The sequence below is a fragment of the Fundulus heteroclitus genome, chromosome 1 (genome assembly GCF_011125445.2).
Source record: "Fundulus heteroclitus isolate FHET01 chromosome 1, MU-UCD_Fhet_4.1, whole genome shotgun sequence".
Lineage (NCBI taxonomy): Eukaryota > Metazoa > Chordata > Actinopteri > Cyprinodontiformes > Fundulidae > Fundulus > Fundulus heteroclitus.
This window is the reverse complement of record NC_046361.1, coordinates 8,519,029-8,536,319: the sequence shown is the minus strand read 5'-3', so window position 1 is coordinate 8,536,319 and position 17,291 is coordinate 8,519,029.

The window sequence follows — 17,291 nt, the reverse complement described above, 5'->3', positions numbered from 1 at the left end:
CAGGGGTTCCCAAAGTGTGGGGTCACCAGATGAGGTGAGATGTCAGAGAATATCCTAAGTTTATATCTTAGTTTTTTGACATCAGAAAACGTCCAGCTTTTTTTCTTGGAAACATGTGAAATGAATCTTAAAATTTATATTAGTTTTCTGATGGAAAACTACTCCTCTGTAGTCAAAAATTTATTTCTTTAATACCGACTGCCTTAATGTGACTTTTTTTGTTTTGTATGTGTAAGTAATGAGAATAAACTCATAATATTGGGTGTACAAGAATAAATAACATTACAACAATAAAATCGTAATATTGCGAGACAGTCGTTTACACAATCGTTTTAAAGTCCAGATACTAATAATAATAATTTAATGGCGATGTGCTGAAAAGATTTTGTACTTTCTTATTTATAAAACTGATACCGAAACATAGTTTTACAGGATGCTCAACATTCACGATTTAAACACAGGAGGAACACACAGACCTTCATCAACTACTCCTAATAATTTTAACTGAAAATGATGAAGAATCAGCTGATATTTTTAAGTATAGATATAATAAAAAAAATGCTGTTTTTATGTGTGTGTGTGTGTGTGTGTGGGGGGGGGGGTCATTAAAAAACTGCAGTGAAATCTCACAACAAAATGAATCTAAAAGTGCAGATTTAATAATATTTTGTTACATTTTTCTTGTCATTACATTAAAAACTATGACCTTTATTCTTACTTCATTCTCTACATTTAGAAAAGTCCCTTAGACAAAATATACATCCTCTTTTCACAGAAAGTCTTTTCCTGAATACAGAAATAACGTGGTGCCTCCTTAAAAACTGACAGCAGGTTTCCTACAGTAGATGTTTATCAAAAAATTATAACTTGTCCTTTGTCAAAAGGTCATGTAATATTTGCAGCTCTAAATGAGCAAATAAGGGGAAAAAAGGGCTCTCTGGATTGTAAAGCTTGCAGACCCCTTTAACAGACTGATACAAAGTAGGTCATAATTGTGAAGTGGAAGGAAAATCACAGGAGAATAGATGTGGATAAAATTTCCATAAGAAACTGTAACAAGGAAGTAGCCAGGGCCGGTTAATTAAATGCACTTGATTAAAAGATCACCGTTAGCGTGTCCACCTCCATGAAACCAGGAGTCTTCGTTAACACATGCCAAGGCTGGATGGCCTCAGCAATGATCTTAGCTTTTTCACAGACAGAAAACATTACTGGGACCTGACAGTCTTCCCCAGAGTTAAAGCCCCAGCCGACTCACCCAGACGTCATAATATGAAATGCTCTGAGGAAATTCGAGACAACTCAGGATGACTTTTGCTAAAATACCATAATATGATTATAATGACATGCATTTGCTGCGTGGATGCTGCTGGAGAGGACATTTCCTCTTCGGGCGTTGCGGGACTGCTCCTCTTCCTCTCTCCCTTCACACTTCATCGTCTCTAACGTGCTCAGCATGTTTCGTGTTTTCCAGGCTGGATTCCGAGCAGCGACCAGGAGACAAAAAGGCCAACAGCGGAAAAGCGCGAGCCTGGGTTCGACTTCCAGCCGGGTCTCGGCGGGGAGGAGTGGGTCCATCACAATGCTGGAGCTCGGTCAAAACAATATCCTGGATGTGTCTCTGAGGAGCCATGCGGACCTGCGCGGGCCGTGTCCGTCTCTGAGACGCATCCTGTTTATGCTGTCTGCGGACAGCTTCAAGAGGTTCCCAAACGCGTCCGTATGAGTGCCAAAACAACAGCTCCCTGAAAGGAGTACCGTTCGTCTTTGTGCGTCAGAATTTATTTGTTGTATTTAAAAACAATAACACGTTAAAAATGAGTTGAACGTGTACTCTGCGGCATGCAGGTAGGAGAGTGTGGATTATAAAGAGTTAGCCGCTCGGTTCTGCTCTGGCAGACTTATCCGTTTCACCTCATGTAGTCAGAAACAAAAAGGGACAGCCACATTGGGGAGAAAAAGAAGAAAACATCTGCTGTTGAAAAAACGGTGTTGGAAAAGGTCGATATGAAGTGAACTCTTACTGCACTGTTCATAATTCATGTTTATCTGCACCCCTGTACGCAGAGCGGCGTGGCGCGCTACGTTTCTGCTCCTGTCAGATTACTGGGCCAGGTCGCTTTGAGGGTTGGGATTTGAAACTAGCGAAGTTTCAGAATGGGCATTAATCGCTGAGTTGCTTCATGCAACAGGGAGTTTGACAGTTTAAGTAAAATGTGAAAAAAAAGGTAAACAGAATGTCAGGGATTGTTCCGATGAATCCGAACTCAGCCACTCACAGAGCTTCGTTTAAGAGCCTTTATTGAAAGGGTTGGATGGTGGAGAAGGTGACCGGGAAACGGTAGCGGACTGAGGCAGGTGGATTGAGACGACTGAAGCTGGAGCAGGTGGACCTGAAGAGGCACAGGTGACGAGGGACGACATGCAGGCAGGAGGGAGTCTGGTGAAGAGGCAGACGATGTGACGAGGAAGAGCAGACAGGAGGGTTTATGAAGGCTGATTGACAGGTAATTGTCTTAATTAACAGTGGCAGGTGGCAGTGATCAGGGTGATCTGGGTGAGAGGTGGAAGGTTCTAACCTGACTCCGCCAGATAGATTTGCTCCGCATATCCATCTGGAAACCTTCCGTTGAAGTAATTTTGGGAAGGGGCGAAAATACTGGTTAGCTGATTGGCCTATGTTGGTGATAGACGGGCCAAATAAACCAATCAGATCAATGAAGCATATGACGTACTCGTCAACAAGCCAAGCTACTCTTGCTGCTGCAGGTAAAGGCTCGTTAGCTCAGCAAAGAAATACTCTGTAATTCCGATAAAACTTGCTCGATAGCCACGCTAACGCTAGTTTCATCGGCTGAAGCCGCCATGTTGTTTAGACTGAACTGTCGCGCTTCTCGTTGCGTCACACCTCCACCCACCTCAAAGCCAACGCTGATTGGACGTTCGTTTGGTGAACGGCTCCAACTTTTCTTTAACGGAAAGTAGCCAGACTGATCTGCGAGTGAAACCTTGAAAGCTCGCGAGATCAGGATGGTCTCACGAGGCTACCAAAACTGAACCCTGACACAGAAATAGTGTTCTTGTAAATATGAATATATACATTTTCAACAAACTACAAATGGTTGGACTGGGGCAAATAAGCATGGCATTGATCTAGGTACTCTATCTGTTTTCTTTCTACTAGTTGACGGTTAGCCGACATGAAAGGGGGTTGAGAGACGGGGGGGAGACATTTGGTAAAGGTCCACAGGCCGGGACCTGAACCCAGGTTGGCCACATCATGGACTGAGGGTTTCAAACATGGGCCACGTGCTCTACCCCTGTGCCACCGCAGCACCCTGGGTACTCCTGACTGTCAATCGCTCATCAGAGAGGCAGCCTGTCAGCGTCCAAACCGTCTCCGTAGCAGCTGGGTTTAGCTAATGGCTCTCTGTAGCGCTGACCTGAAGGTGGAAGTCTCAGAAATCTGAGAGCGGGGTGTGTGGGGTCTGCAGAAATGCTAGCTGCCCTTTTTTCTAAAGCCAAACTCTAAATTATCTACCTATAGTATGTGAAAGTGCTGTAGGGTGCATTTAAAAATCCATCGCTGCAAGAGTTTTACACATTCACGCAAACTTTGATTCCAAAGACGGGGGTGCAAATAACAAGAGTTATGCTAATGGCTTGCCACTGGTGTTTTTTTTGTATATTTTGGTGGCATCTCTGTCATTTCTGGATTAGCCATTGATGTAACACTGTTTGCTAAAACCCTGGGTTAAACACGTACAGCGGGTGTCACCTCCGAGTGCACGCAGCATTCAGTCTGGGAGTTAGACTGAGAGCACGTCCTCCCGGCGGTCGTAAAAACATTATCCTGCAAGTGGCCAGAAACCAGCGGCAGCAGCCTGCCGTGGTGCATGAGTCTTTACACGGAGAAGTGGAAAGACAGCGCTGCATGTGACCATGAGCTACGACGCAAAATAAGGCATTATGACACAATTAGCCTCACCAATCATTTAGATTGCTCCAGACTTTGCAACGCTGCTGTCAAAGAATTATGGCGCGTTTCGTCATTTCAGAGACGAAGGAAAATTCGACTACGTTAAATCTGTCAAATGGTGAGTTTTAGGAACCGCCTCAGTGTGAAACCGAGTTTAAGGCTAAGATGAAATTCTTGGAAAATGTAAATGTTTTGAGTGACAGTAAATGTGGTTGCAGGTTTATATTAGCAGTGGGGGGAGGCGCAAAATGTCAATAGGGCACCAATCCTCCCGGCTGACATCATGATGGCTGTAGGCGATGGTACCTATTCATCATGCGTGTAAATCTGACCTTTCCAAAGGACGGGCTTTGGTTTTTGCTCAGAAAAACAAGCATCGGCCCAAAAAAAACAGTCAAAAGATTTCTATATTGGAAAAAATAATACCCCTTAAATCTTTCCGCATTTTGTCAGATTACATTAGCACAATATATATTATTTAGACAAAAAGTCTCTCACAGAGAGATCTGTTTACCTGCTAGGCAGGGCCGGATTATCCATAAGGGCCAGTGGGCCAGTGCCCAGGGGCACCAACCATGGGGGGGCACCACATGACACATGCTTTAAAAATATATTTTTCATAAATTGTTATATTATTTACTTGAAATTGTTGAAAGACCATGCATCATTCGTTTTGTGAACACTAATGTCACAATAATAATAAATGATAAATAAATCAAGATTTTTTTGATTTCAACATTTTAAAATGAAATATTTGAATATTGCTCACTGCTCATATGCCTACATGTAGTTGTATAAGTTAGGAAATAGTAAATTAGATTACAGAAATCCCCTTGACTATGTCTGATGTTTTTGACCGGAGGACAGCACGGGTAAGGGGGGGGGGGCTTTGAAGTATAGTGCCCAGGGGCACCACATTGTCTTAATAGGGGCCTGCTGCTAGGTGACCTCTGAACTGGTTGCATCACATTTTATTTTGGGGTATTGGAGTAAAGAGGGCCGAATACGCCCTTGAGATTGGATTTCTTTCATTTGAAAACCTTGTACCATTTACCGTATAAAACACGCTGACGTTTGCTACGTGACACGATGTGAAAACGTTCCTGCGGCGCTACGTCTGCGAGGCTCTGGATTCTCTGCATCGCTGCGTTCAGCTTCACTGAATACCTCCTTCTGAGCAAAGCGACAAGCTGAACTCCGCTACAGTTTTCAACAAGAGAGACTAAATAAAGGAAATAGCAGATTTTCAGCCTTTGAGGGTTCTACCAATATTGACACCTTTTCTCCACCTGAGTAGTCTTTGCCACTTTGACAAGGCAAACTTCTCCAACCTCACCAACAGCCTCCACGTCTACCCTGTCACCCATCCATCACCCCTGGGCTAAGAATCCCGCGTCCCTGCTGGGCCAGAGCCATGCGTGGGTGTGTCTGTGTGTTAAGTCATACAACGGATTACTCATTGAAAGAAAAAAACCAACAAGACAAACTCCGAGCCAGACAAGTTCAAACACACCTCCGCCGATGTCTGCTCTGATAGCACGTCGCTAACAGACGATGTCAGGCTTCTCCTCTCTGCCCCGGCAGCGGAGCTGAGTGAAACCCGAGTGGACTGGATGACCCCTTCGGAGGGCGTGTGTTTACCTTGAACGTGGCGAAGCAGGAAGTTGGTAGGTAGGTAACAGAGGAAGCTTCAAGCTGCTGCAGAGAGCATGCCTGTAAGTGAAAGGCAGGGGGTAAAGCGGGGAGGAGGGCCGCGGATGGAGATGACAGGCGACTGTGTTTACAGGCAGGATGGGCCGGGCTGCAAGGCTGTCATCTTTCTGTCTGCACATGTGGGTTGGTCACCACACCTGGAGGAGTGTTTGAGAAGCCAGACCTTCTTACACTCGTTTAAATTGTTCTGACATCTCTGCGGGTTCTTCAGAACCTGTCTTGGGACGTTGGGTTCTTTTTAAAATGTGAAAACTGGACCAATGGAGGACAAAAGGAGAAATGTCCTGCTTCAAAGGTTACCTATACTCTAAAACCTGAATGCGGCTTCAGATTGAATGAATTGCTTCAATTGGTAACAAGTAATTGAAATCAGTTGATCCAACTTTTTTATTTATTTTTTTATTTTTTTTAGATAAGCTGTCGAGTCAAACCATCAGAAACAAATCAGTTTTGGCAAACTTAATTCAATTACTTGTTACCAGTCGAAGCAATTCATTTAAGTTGGAGCTGCATTCTCAGAGTGAAGAAAAAGAATATAGATGTCTTTAAAGAAGAAGTCCATCAAAGAGATAACACAAAGAGGCATGACCCTTCAGTTTATCACGATGAATGTTTCCCAATCATTTTCAGCTATTAGCCCTTCAAGGTTCCTATTTTCTGTCTGTCCAACTGTGTTCTCTTTGGTATTATTTATATATTCAACTAAAGATTATTTAGCTACAGAAGTAGGAACAAAGTGAGTCAGGCTGCTGGTCACAAACTGCACAATTATTCAGTTTAAAACTGGTTCTTAGCCGATTCCTTATGTAGTATAAATGCAATGCTGGTTTATGCAAGCATGGATAAACTCGAGAGTTGTAGTAATTCCCGTTGCTACAACATGCAAAAGAGCAAACTCCCCAGGTTATGGAAAAAAACCCGTCACTGGTTTCGTCAGCATAATCTAACACACACAAATGTTGCAATTCAGAGGTTAGAAAAAAAATTTAACACTCCTTTCTCTTCTGTGGCAAGATAAACATGGGTTTTACATCCGGCCTTGTTTGCCACGGGTTATGCCGTTTATATTTGCTGATCGCGCCCAGTGCAAACCAAATTTTTAGGCTCAAAAAGGACAAAGTAAACACTATCAGCTTGCCGTATATTGTTTTATTTGAAGTTGAATATATGGCTGTTTTTTTCTTTTCTTTTTATGGTCAAACGACCCGTCGAGGCCCCTTTAATTATTAGTAGTATGTAAGACATTTTTTTTAAGATGGGATTAGATAAATTGTCCCACAATGGGGAAATTCAGGGGGGGGGGGGAGGGGGACTATTTGAGAAAATCCTTATTGTATTCATGCTTGTTTAAAAGAATAAACAGTCACTGTTGTTTAACAACTTTCCAAAAAAATTATTCAGCACTGACTAATGTTTCTACAAATTCTTCACTCAGTTTTTTAATATCATTGAAATACAGCCAGATGCTACTTCCCTTCCTTTTTTTTTTTTTGATAATTTTTTCACCTCTTCTTAACATACTTTAATTTAAATCTCCCCTCTCTGCCGCTCTGTGAATCTGGCCCGTACCAGCACATCCACTGTCTTTGGAGCATAGGGAGCCAGAGTCTGCCTTTTCATATGATTGGCCCCTCGGTGTGTCACTAAAATAAATTCCCACCACCAAAGAGCAGAACTGAGCAGGACTGAAAATTGGTCGCTCTTAGAGCTCATTTGTGAACAGCGCATCTTAACTACAGTTGCTTTAGCTGAATGTCATGTTTCATGTCTTTCCCGTTTTGAGCAGTGAATAGAAATGGGTTTCTGTGTCCTTCTATGTTTATATTCCATTGAAATAGGAAGTGTTGACTACTTATTAAAAGTTCCTTGGCACTGATCGAGTTAAAAGTCAACAATAAAATTAAAATAAATAATTTTTACAGTAAATGTGCTAGAACAATCAAACTGAGAATTTTTCTTTAGGCTTCTGCAGTGTATTTATTTCAAGGCTTTTTACACATCTTTACTTAAGTGTGACGGAAGCTGTATAAGCACAGAACAAAATACCCTGAGCATTAAAGCCTTTGCGTTTCTGTCTTTTAGTCTATGCCCTCCCTCAGAACAAGCACCTACAAGAGAGCAGCTTAGGTTTTTCTCATTTGATAGGCTGCCAGCTCCTCCCTGAGCCCAACCTGCCCTAACAGATTCTGGTGCCGACGCGCTTGTAATTAACACGTCTCTGCTTCCTCTAAACCTCCCAGACATACCAAAAAAAAAAAGGGACTCCAGATACTCCTCTGAGCCGATGTTTGCCGGTGCGAGTGTGAGCGCCTTGCGTGTTTGTGTTGTGTACAGACGCGTTACTAAGCGTGGAAGGCAGCTGGGATTGCTAAAGAGAAAGAGAAGCAGTGAAAAAAAAACAAAAGCGAGAAATCATTTAAAGGAGGGGGGGGAAACGAATACCCAGCTGCTGCGCACCGCGGCCAAAGGACTTCGGTGAACTCATTCAAAGAAATATGGGGGGAAAAGCGGCGGTGGAACGCGTGCAGTGTGACGCGGACCCTCAGAGGTGGAAGAGGACGAGGCTGGAGCTGGAGGTCTGACGGTCCTCAGGGGTCGCGCTTGAATATGTGTGAGAATGGCCCGCTGCATCCAGGCTTTCTGCTTCCCACAGGCTGCATGAGCGGAGGACTACGATGAGTCACTGCCGCTGACCTTTCTCATGTGGTTTCTGAATAAGTGGAGTTTCAGTGTTTCTTGCTTTACAGCAGCGGGCGGCCCAGGCTCTTTGGAGTATTTTGTGCCGCTGGACTGAGGGTCCTTCACGACAGCAGAAGGGCACACACGGGGGGCCTGCTGAGGCTCTGAAAGGAATGGTATGCTGAACTTTAGACAACAAAGCCCAGTTTTGGCTCCCGGTCCCACTCTTTAAAAGTTCTCAAGCTCTTCCGGCCCTCGGGCCCATTTGAGGCTCTTTATTCAGACTCTTTTCGGCTTTTTAACTTACAATTTTCTTCCAGCTCGTTAGACTTAATCTCGTTTTACCTGAAATGGTCGGTATAACGTACTCTATACAAGCATCTTAGGGTCGGGCCTCCTCCTCCCTTAGTCTAATCTCCCGTCCTGACTACATTTATCCTCCATCCGTAAATAAAACCCTCTTTTCCCATTTCCAGGACAGTACCTGCATTGTTTGAGCAGATCTCTCAAGTGGAATAGAGTCAGCGACACAATGAAAACCCTCCATTGATCCAACTTGGCAGAACCAGAGGCGGCCTGTGACATTTTACTGTGGAAACTTGCTGTGGGTGTTGGCCTCGCCAGCGCGGAGAGTCTCTGGCTGTCGAATATTCCAAAACAGATGCTCGACCCGGAGAGATTGCTCCAGCCGCATGCGGTTCTGCTCCGAGATATGGAGCGCACACACAGGAGCTTCTGTCCAAGCTGAGAGACAGCCTCTGGTTTTTTTTTCTGATAAACTGTTTAGCGCTGCCTTGAGCCCGGGCCCATTCCATCGTGTTTCATGAAACTTGTCATATTTGTTCAGGAAAAACGGAGATAGAGATTTCCCAAAGGCAGTTAGGACTTGGATACTCAGAAAAATTAGCAACCAGGTTTGTGTAGCGTTTGAAAAAATAAAAGGGAATCACAGATTTAGGAGCTTTAGGAAAGGCCTAGTCCTGCTTAAAGGAGAGGAGCCACCACAGACAGGATGTTGAAGAGCAGACAGGAAAGTACCCATGACGCAGGACGGGAGATGCGTGCTGCTCAGGAAAGCCGTGGGTACTTTTCTGTATTTATGGTCCTCTGCACATCCTAAGGATGGGATTTCCCTCGCAGGGTATATTTTTAGCTCTACTGGATGTGTCAGAGCCCACCGTGCAAGAAGGCGAGGAATCCTCCCCAGCTCCGCAGCACACTTGATCCGCTTCCATTTGCTTGAGAGGGCCGTACGTAAAATGTGCCGGTCCCCTTGGCTCCTGTTCAGCATAACTTGGACCTGGCTCAGTTACCCATCCGTCTCCCGCTTTCAGCGCTCTTCTTCCTCTGCCTGAGCTCTCTCTTTACATTCAGTCTTTCCTCTGGTGTCTCCTCGTGGTTCACAGCGGCTCACAAAAGTATCCACACCCCTTGAACTTCTACACAGTTCGTCACGTTGCAAGCTTCAGTCTTCAGTCATGGGCCCAACACAATATAAAGCGTGCTTGTTGAAAGGAGAGGAACAGGATCCATGGTTTTACAGATCTTTTTACAAATACAAATCTGAGAAGGGCGACGTGCATTTATCAACACTTTTGGTGTGGCGGTGAGGTACGTCTCTATCAGGTTTACATATAGACTAAAAGTTAAGCTCATTCTACTTTGATAAATAGTTCCAGCTCAGTTAGGAGAAATGTAGAGCATTTGTGATTTTCTATCACAGATCATCTCTTGTATTTATGCCTGGACTTTGTGACTGGGCCATTTTAGCACATGAATTTAGTTTGATCTAAACCATTGGGCCCCTGGCTCTATGATTATGCCCCTTGTCCTATCGAGTCCTTTGCAGCCTCTGACAGGCGTCCTTCCAGTACTGCCCTGTATTTAGCTTCATCCAGATTTTCATCAACTCTAACCATATCTATTGTCCCTGCTGAAGAAAAGCCTCCCCACAGCATAATGCTGCCACCATCATGTAGTGTTTGGTCGCCTCTGCATATGGGACAGGAAACAGAATATCGATCGCGTCTGATCAGAGCATCTTTTTTTTTTGTCTTTCTTTTTTCAGTTTTTCCTTCAAACCATTTTGTGTTACCCTGATTTTAAATGATGCTATATTAATAAACTTGCCTGGCCTGGACTATATGCCTTATGGGAAAACTACAAATAGGACAATTGATGCCTTTTTCTTCAATTCTGGATTTCTCTTTGTTACTTCCTCTCCCACCTGAGCTGTGGAACTCTGCAGCTCCTCCAGAGGGACCGTAAACCAGCTGCTGCTTCTCTGGTTAATGGTGTCTGGGCCTGTGGGCCTGTGGCATACAATTGATCTTAATTTACTAATGAGGTGATTTGACTGAAATATTTTCACTGGATTTTATTTAGGGATGTCAGATTAAAACAGGGCTGAATGCAAAAGTATGGCACACATTTTGGTATTTTATTGTAAAGAGTTTGAAAATCGTTTTCTTTCATCACCTTAATATCTACTGATTTGTGTTAGTTTGTTCTATAAAAGCCCAGTAAAATAAACTGAAGTTTGTTGTTGTAATGGGGGAAAAAGTAAAGTTTAGGGGCGGATGAGTACTTTTTCAATGCACTTTCTGTCTTTGCGCTGCTCTTTCTAAGATCACCGCATACGGACAACCTTAAATACCGCAGACTGGCAGAAAGGAGCGAATCACTGGCAAATATAGGTCTGAGGAATTCACTCAACTACCAACAGCGGCATGCCATTGTGCAGCCAAAGTTTAAATCGGTAATTACAACAGGGCTGCTATTATGGGCCCAAGTTACAAGAGCTTGTATACCAGGCCGTAAATCGGTCTGCTTTGAGGACCGTTTCACAGTTTCACTCTTCCAAAGGGTGTGTTTGATTTTCACCGTCCGTGTGATCTCATCTTAAATGTTATGATGGGTAAAATGTTGTAAGCTCTTCCATTTCCTCAGTGACATCTTATTGTTTTCGCCTCTCTTCCCTCTCTGTTTACTTTGCCAGCTAAGTTGTTGTTTTGTTTTTTTTAACCCCCGCTGTTCTAGGAGTTTTAGTTTCCATCCTTGCGAGAGCACCATGGTGTGCAGAAACGAGCTGCAGCAGATCACCGCCCGGTTGCATAAGCCCTCTTAGTTTTCGTAACAGTGGAGGCATCTTGCTGACATGAGGCTGTGCCTGGTGGAAACAGCTGGAAATGTCTGTGGATTTCAGCGCTGTGTCAGATGATAAGATGAAGAGCTGCAGTTCAGCTACTTGCAGCAAGTCAGTCGATCAATCGGTCGGTCGTTGCACAGCTAATGCAATGCCTGGCAGAGAGGAACATGGAGCTCAGAGTGTGCCTTGGGAAGGCATTCACATCCTTGAAGCTTTCCACGTTCAGCCACAAACTGTTTTAGTAGGATTTTATGGGAGAGACCAACACAAGACAGGTACTAGTTGTGAAGTAAGAGACTTAGGATACATGTTGTTTTTTTTAAATAAAAGACAATCAAACAATTGTGTGTATTTGTGTTCAACTTTTATCTAGACTTTATTAAAACACCTTGTGCACATTTTTCTTTGCAAAACAGCCACGGCTCAGTCAGATAGGTTGGAGAGTGTCTGTAAACATCAGTTTTCAAGTCTATCCGATTCTCAAATGGATTTTAGTCTGGACTTTAACTAGGCCATTCTAACACATGGATATGCTTTGACCTAAAATAATCCAGTCTAGCTGTGCCTGTACGTTTCAGATCTTTGCCTTGGTAGACGATCGACCTCTGCTCCAGTCTTTAAACTGAAGAATCATCCCTCAAACAAACGCAGCAACTCTGACCAGCTCCTCCATCCCGGCTGAAGAAAAGCCTCCCTCCAGCCTGATGCTGCCAGCACCATGTTTCAGTCTGGGCATGCTTAGTTCAGGGTAATATCCAGTGTCAGTTTCCCCCCTCTCATAGCTTTCTGCATGTAGACCACAAACGAACATTTTGCTCTCAGAGTACCTCATGTCAGTTCACATGTTTGCTGAATGCCCTGCATTACTTTTGGCAAACTGCATAAAAGATTTGTTGTGGCTTTCTTTCAACAATGGCTTTCTTCTACCCATTCCCCCATAAGGTCCAGATTTTTGGAGCGAACTACATATAGTTGAACCTGTTCACAGATCCCACCTGAGCTGTGGATCACGGCAGCTCTTCCAGAGCTACCATGGGACTCTTGGCTGATTCCCAGAATAATGACCTCCTTTAGCGGCCTGCCAATATATTTGAATGGCAATACCATTTTTTTTAAACTTTTTAAATTACGTTTTTTTAATTGATTGATCAATTAAAGAGCACTCCCAGAGATGGTAAAGACGTGGATATTGTTTTATAATCCAACCCTCCTTTTAGTTTTTCATCTTTGGACTTTTTTGTCACCCTGACCTGCGTGATGTGTCCCTTTATCTTCAAGATGTGTTTCGATCAGGGACGTTCTCTAAAGAACCTCAGAAGCCTTTACAGAACAGCTGGATCGATCCTGAGGTTAAAATACACATACTTGGGCCCTGTTAGGTGATCTCTGAAGGCAATCGGTGGTACTAGGCAAGGCAAGGCAAGGCAAATTTATTTATATAGCACAATTCAGTACAAGACAATACAAAGTGCTTTACATGATTAAGATATACCAAAATAATAAAATGTAGATAGAAAATAGAATAAAAGCAAGTAGGGATAGAATGTAGTAACAAAAAAGAACATTAAAAACAGTAAAACTGTTTAACTTGAACAGTCAAAGGCAATTTTAAACAGATGTGTTTTTAATCTTGATTTAAAAGAACTCAGGCTTTCCGCACTTTTACAGTTTTCTGGAAGTTTGTTCCAGATAAACGGAGCATAGGAACTAAATGCTGCTTCTCCTTGTTTAGTTCTGGTTCTAGGTATGCAGAGTAGGCTGGAGCCAGAAGACCTTAGTGGTCTGGAGGGTTGATACACTGATAACAAGTCTGCAATGTATTTAGTTGCTAAGCCATTTAAGGATTTATAGACTAACAGAAGTATTTTAAAGTCTGTTCTCTGAGATACAGGGAGCCGGTGTAAGGACTTTAGAACTGGGGTAATGTGCTCTACTTTCTTAGTCTTAGTGAGGACGCGGGCAGCAGCGTTCTGGATCAGCTGCAGCTGTCTGATCCACTTTTTAGGCAGGCCTGTGAAAACACCGTTGCAGTAATCAATTCGACTAAAAATAAACGCATGGATTAGTTTTTCCAGATCCTGCTGAGTCATTAGTCCTTTAATCCTGGAAATGTTCTTCAGGTGATAGAAAGCCGACCTTGTAACTGTCTTTAGATGCTTTTGGAGATTCAGGTCTGAGTCCATCACTACACCCAGATTTCGGGCCTGATTGGTGGTTTTTAGTTGAAGTGACTGAAGCTGTGTGCTAACTTTTGATCTTTCCTCTATTGGTCCAAAGATTATTACTTCAGTTTTGTTTTTATTCAATTGGAGATTTTAGATTTTGCAATCTAAAATCTCCAGCAGAGACAGCTCTGTTCAGATACTAGATTTTATTTAGGGGTGTCAGAGTCAAGGAGGCGGAACACAAACACGCGTCCCTTTTTTTATTTTTAATAGTAAAAAAATTATTAAAGCCATTGGTATGTGTCTGCCGCATAAAACCCTGTTAAAATACATCGAAGCCTGTCGTAAGGTGAAAACGTGATAAAACTGCACGGATGTTTTTGGCGAGGCGCCGTGACCCACGCGGTGCAGGCAGGTTTGGGCTTTTTAACGCCGTCCATCTGCTCTGACGCCACGTGTTCCAGGTCGGGCTGTGCGCTCTGTGACTAGCTGGCCCGCAGGCTGGCAGAGAGGCGCAAAAACAGAAGATAACTCCCGTATGCAGGACTGTCCCAGACAGGAGCCACGTGCTCCAAGAGGGTACAGAACAAAGCGTATGAGCTGTTTGGCTCAGCTAAAGCGCAGAAACAACAAAGAAACGAGAGAATAATTCCTGCTGCATGCCCGTTGTGTATTAGCAGCAGCGCGTGAATGGGTCCTAATGGGGCAGGGAGCTTTGGGAGGATTCAGTGCGAGCAGTGCAGCACCAAACTAAGACTTTCAGTGACTGCATACGTTTTACACGGGCGACCAAAATCCCTCTTTTGTCAGTACAAAAAAAAAAAAAACTGAACAAATGGTGAGTCACCACCAACCAGTGTAATTACATGCTTGTGCTTGCCTCCCGTGGTATCCCACTGTAGATGATTAGGATCAGATATAGTTTAGACAAAGCCTCCAAATCACCGAGTGGGCTCTTCTGTTTGTTGCAGGCTCTGTGTTTTTGCAGTGGGTGTGTTTACTGTCGGCGTCTCGCAGGAATAATGGGAGTATTTGGATAAGACGCATCAGAGAAGGAGTCCAGGCTTTGTCTCGTCCCACGTGGATTCTCAGATCCCCTTCCAGCCATCTATCCCTTTCCACTAAACTTTCTGCATGCAAACCCCCCCACCCCACCCCATGCGCACACCCTAAAACAGTATTAATAGTTTCCATGTTGAATCATCCTGACTGAATGCCTTGTGATGTTTTGTATATGTTGGTGGTTGAAAAACACCCCCCCCCCTCTCCGCCCCACCCCACACGTGTGTTTTCCTTTCTCTCCACAAAGAAAAGCGTGCCGTTTCAGCTGAAACTTTCTCTCAATGGATAAAATGATGTTAATCCCTTGAGAGAAAATTTGAGAGCTGTCCAGTGTCAATGCCAATCCTGATACAGTCCAACTTGGACTGCTTTTCCGGGGCTTGCTTCTCATCCAGGAATTTGGGATTTCTCGCAAACGTGCCCGAGAATTCTCCCCTGAACAGAGTTAGCTCAAAATGAAAACCAGGAGCAACTTCTTTCAACAGTCTTTTTTCGAAATCTGGTGACAATCTATGTACTTTTGTGCGTGGCAGAGCGCTGTGTTTAATTGCAAACATAATGAAGTTGCAAAAGGATAAGAGCATGGACAGTTTTTTGATTTTTGGCCAGGAAACTTCCCGAAGCCTGACCCAAGTCAGAACCGCTGGTCAGTTAGAAAAAAGCCATCAGTAATTCCCATCAGTCCATTTTAAGTTTGATGTTATTATGCAGCTTGTTAGAATGAATTGCTAGATATACAGTATTAAAAAGGAGGCTCACTGTTGTAAATATTGAGCCTTTGCATTTATGTAATGTTTTGTTAATGTGTTGAATGTGATTAATGCATGCATATGGTGGAAAAATGCTGCAGAAATATTGCAAGAAAAAGTGTTAGTTTGTGTGCTGAAACTTTTGTGCAGGAATAGTGACCTGGACCTGACCAACTCGCATAGTTCTGTGCACAGATTTGAGAAGAATGTCTGATCACACAACAAATCAATCATTTAATTAGGAACTTATTGCTTTAGAAAACACATCAGTTCCCAACTTCCTTTCATTTCCTAGATTCTTTTAAGAACAAGTTTTTTTTTTGCATTCTTTCATTGTTTTTTGTGCCTCCACCACATTTTCGATGGCTGCTAAGGTGGTGAGGAGTAAAAGATAACCCCTGTTCAGATTGACAGGGTTGTCGCCTGGCTGGTGAACCTATTTACTGTTCTGAGTTACTGGGGAGACTGGGCCACTGGGGGAGGAGGGAGAAGCTGCTCAACCCAGCCTGTTTGGTCAGGTACAAGAAACCGGCAGGAAGGCAAAACAATCTAACTTTCAAAATAAAAGGAGGTTTCAGTTCAGTGGTGGCACAAGTATTTGTCTCTACTGATTTTCTTTTGGTGCAGTGCCTGATCAGAAAGTTCTCGTTTTTGTCTTTTTTTGTGTGTGTGGTTGTTTTTATTTATTTATTTATTTGAGATTTAACTCTTTGACTCAGTAATTGTGACTTTGAATGCTGGTTAAGGAACAGACCAGAAGAAGGATCATTTCTCTAGTCTTCCCACGCCACCATTTTTAAACTTTATGACCACCTGATCAGACTTTATTGAATCTGCTCCACAGGATGAAAAAAAAAAATCATTCGATGGTAAAACAATGCTAAAAATAAAGATTATGTCAGTGGGTTGTTTTAGTGGCTTTAGTTCACACTAGAAACGAGCGGGTTCCTTTAGTCTCCTAGCTGCTAAGTTGCCTCGATAGTGCAAGTTAGCTTTCACGCATGTAGACTGGCAATATTTTATACAGCTCTAAATACTGAGTAAGAGGTTTTTTTAAATTCAAATGCGAATTTTGTTTAATAAATGTTTTATAAAGCACATTGGTGGGAAAAAACAAAAATTAAAACTTAGTTTTGGAATGCCTTGCATCATTAGCACCTCAGTTCATATCTGTGTGGAGATTGCATGTTGTCCCTGAGGATAGGTGGGTTCTCTTTGAGCACTCCCCTCACTGCTTCCAGCTTCTAAGTAAGGAAAGTAGCTATTTCTTGTTGTAAAAGTTGCTTGAGGTGCAAGAATAACGTCATCACTGGGTTTATTAAATTGACCATTTGTATCTAAATTTATTTGGTGCTGTATAGTAGGGGAGATGAATGCTGTCCTGGGACTGACACGTGACTTCTGTCAGTACCAGGGTTTCTATAGTATGCTGTATTTTTTCATATTTATTAATAATTGCATTTTTTTTATTATTTGTTTGTTTGTTTTCGTAAGTCAGATTTGGTTTGTAACCTCATAGTCCACCTAGAAAACTACAAGACGTCACAGTAAAACATCTTTGCCTCCCCTAAAATCTTTATGTTCAACAACAATGACAGAAAAGCAGTGATTTATTTTAGGCAAATAAAACGTTATATTTACATCCTTCTTCTTGCTGGTGCCGTTCAGTAACTGTCTGGATGTGGAGGGTGGGGCTCTAAACGCAGCTTGGAGGGACTGCTACAAGAAGAACTGGGTCACATATGAGGGCATTGCAATGGTTGAGAGACCCACCGCATGTTGAAAAGAGTGAAAAC